The sequence below is a fragment of the Oratosquilla oratoria genome, chromosome 9 (genome assembly GCF_046742065.1).
Source record: "Oratosquilla oratoria isolate Oo_2021 chromosome 9, ASM4674206v1, whole genome shotgun sequence".
Lineage (NCBI taxonomy): Eukaryota > Metazoa > Arthropoda > Malacostraca > Stomatopoda > Squillidae > Oratosquilla > Oratosquilla oratoria.
Genome location: NC_134785.1, coordinates 75,661,656 through 75,664,155, shown reverse-complemented (window position 1 = coordinate 75,664,155; position 2,500 = coordinate 75,661,656).

Here is a 2,500-nt window from a genome sequence, read left to right as displayed (position 1 = left end):
TGAAAGGAGAGAGAGAGAGAGAGAGAGAGAGAGAGTGAGAGAGAGAGAGAGAGAGAGAGAAACAGACTTGCCCTTCTTGTACAAGAACATAAGAATAGAGGAAACTGGAAGAGACCATAAGGCCTACACTAAGCAGTTCCACGTCCCTTACCACCTTTCATTCCTATCCATAAAGTCATTTCTCCTTCTCTTAAATCAACCCATCGCTCACTACATGGTTACTAAGTCTATTCCATTCGTTAAGCACTCTATTGGTAAACCAGCTCTAGTTTATATCTTTCTTGAACCTAGATTTGTCCAATTTAGATCCATTACTACGAGTCCTGCCCTGCGGTCTTAATATGATGACCTTGCCTACATCACCAGTATATTGTAAAGGCGTGTGCAGTGCAGTGTATAGTCCTGTGGATTGTAACAGTGATTACCATCTAATTACACAACTCACATCCGTGTTTCATCATTAACACACTCTCGCGTACACACACACACACACACGCACACACACACACACACACACACACGCACACACGCACGTACGAAACTTTTAATTAGACCGACGTAGGGGACAACAACCGACAAACAAATTAATTATTAAAATTGGCTGGTGCAAAATCCATCCATGTTCTTGATTATTAATACCTGGACAAAGAAAAGGAGGAAAGAAAGTGGGTGAAGATGAAGGGTCAGCGAGGGTGGAATGAGGAGGCTCAGGAGGAGGAGATGTGAGCCGTGGAGATATGAGCCAAAGAGATATGAGCAAAAATGTGAGCCATGGGTATTTGAGCCATGGAGATTTGAGCCAAGGAGACATGGGCCAAGATGTGAACAATGGAATACGAACCAAGGAGATATGAGCCAAGGAGATGTGAGCCATGGAGATTTGAGCCAAGGAGATATGAGCCAAGATGTGAACCATGAAGATGTGAGCCAAGGAGATATGAGCCAAGGAGATATGAGCCATGGATATTTGAGCCATGGAGTTATATTCCAAGATGTGAGCCATAGATATTTGAGCCATGGAGTACGAACCAAGGAGATATGAACCAAGGAGATGTGAGCCATAGAGATATGAGTCAAGGAGATATGAGCCAAGATGTGAACCATGAAGATATGAGACAAGGAGATATGAGCCATGGAGATGTGAGCCATGAAGATATGAGCCAAGATGTGATCCATGGAGATATGAGCCATGGAAATATGAGCCAAGGACATATGAGCCAAGATGTGAGCCATGGAGTACGAGCCAAGGTAATATGAGCCAAGGAGATGTGAGCCATGGAGATATGAGCCAAGATGTGAGCCAAGGAAATATGAGCCATGAAGATGTGAGACAGGGAGATATGAGCGAAGATGTGAGCCATGGAGATTTGAGCCATGGAGATATGAGCCATGGAAGTGTGAGCCAATATGTAAGTCATGGAGTGTGAGCCATGGAGATATGAGCCAAGATGTGAGCCATGGAGATGTGAGCCAAGGAGATATGAGCCAAGGAGATGTGTGCCGTGGAGATATAAGCTAAGGTGATATGAGCCAAGGAGATATGAGCCAAGGTGTGAGCCAAAGTGTAGCCCGAGCATACATAAGCCACTAATGTATTCATATAATGTGTGAGGGAAAGGGGGGACGGGGAGGGGGGATGAGGGGAATAGGGGAGGGGGAGAAATGGGAGAGGGGAGGAGGGGAGGAGAGGGGAGAGGAGGAAGAGAGGAGGGGAGAAGGGGGAGAGGGGAGGAGGGGTAGAGAGGAGGAGGGGGGAGAAGGGAGGAGGAGAAGGTGGGAGGGGGAGAGAGGAGGGGGAGAGGGGAGGAAGGGGAGAGGGGAGGAGGGGAGAGGGGAGGAGGGGGAGAGGGGAGGAGGGGGAGAGGAGAGAAGGGGGAGAGGGGAGGAGGAGGAGTGGGGAATGGGGGTGAGAAAATGTTCTGTGTTAACTGCTTATGATCAGTCTCGGGTTGATTAATTACGAGTATCAGTTCCCACATGTAGATGGAAGAAGTACAAAGTTGACAGAGATCTTAGATAGCCCGGAGACCGAGTGACTGCCCCTCGGGGCCGCACCCTCAACTAATTGAAGAAAACCAGTTGCCGAACGAAAAGTGTCAGATGTTGAACGATGATAAAAGAAAAGGGACGAAGGAGAAAGAAAACCCAAGTGGTTAATGAAGCAAAAAGTACAGATAATAAACGAAACGAAAAAAAAAAAAAAGCCAGGAAATGAACAAGACGGAGATACCTGAGCTACCTGATGGTGAACGAAAAGGAAAGGGAAAGAAATTAAATGAATAAAATGAAAAATTAAAAAATAAATGACACAAGACGAGCGAAAGGAAACGACAATAACGGAAGGAAAAATAATAATATAAACAAATAAAATAAAAATGCAATAAAAGAAAATTCAGTAAAATAAAATAAAATAAAAAGTGATCAAAATTTCATTTCATAAAGTTTTCTAATTGACACAAAATTCGGATAAAAAAGGTCCCTTCAAAAAAAAAAAAAAAAA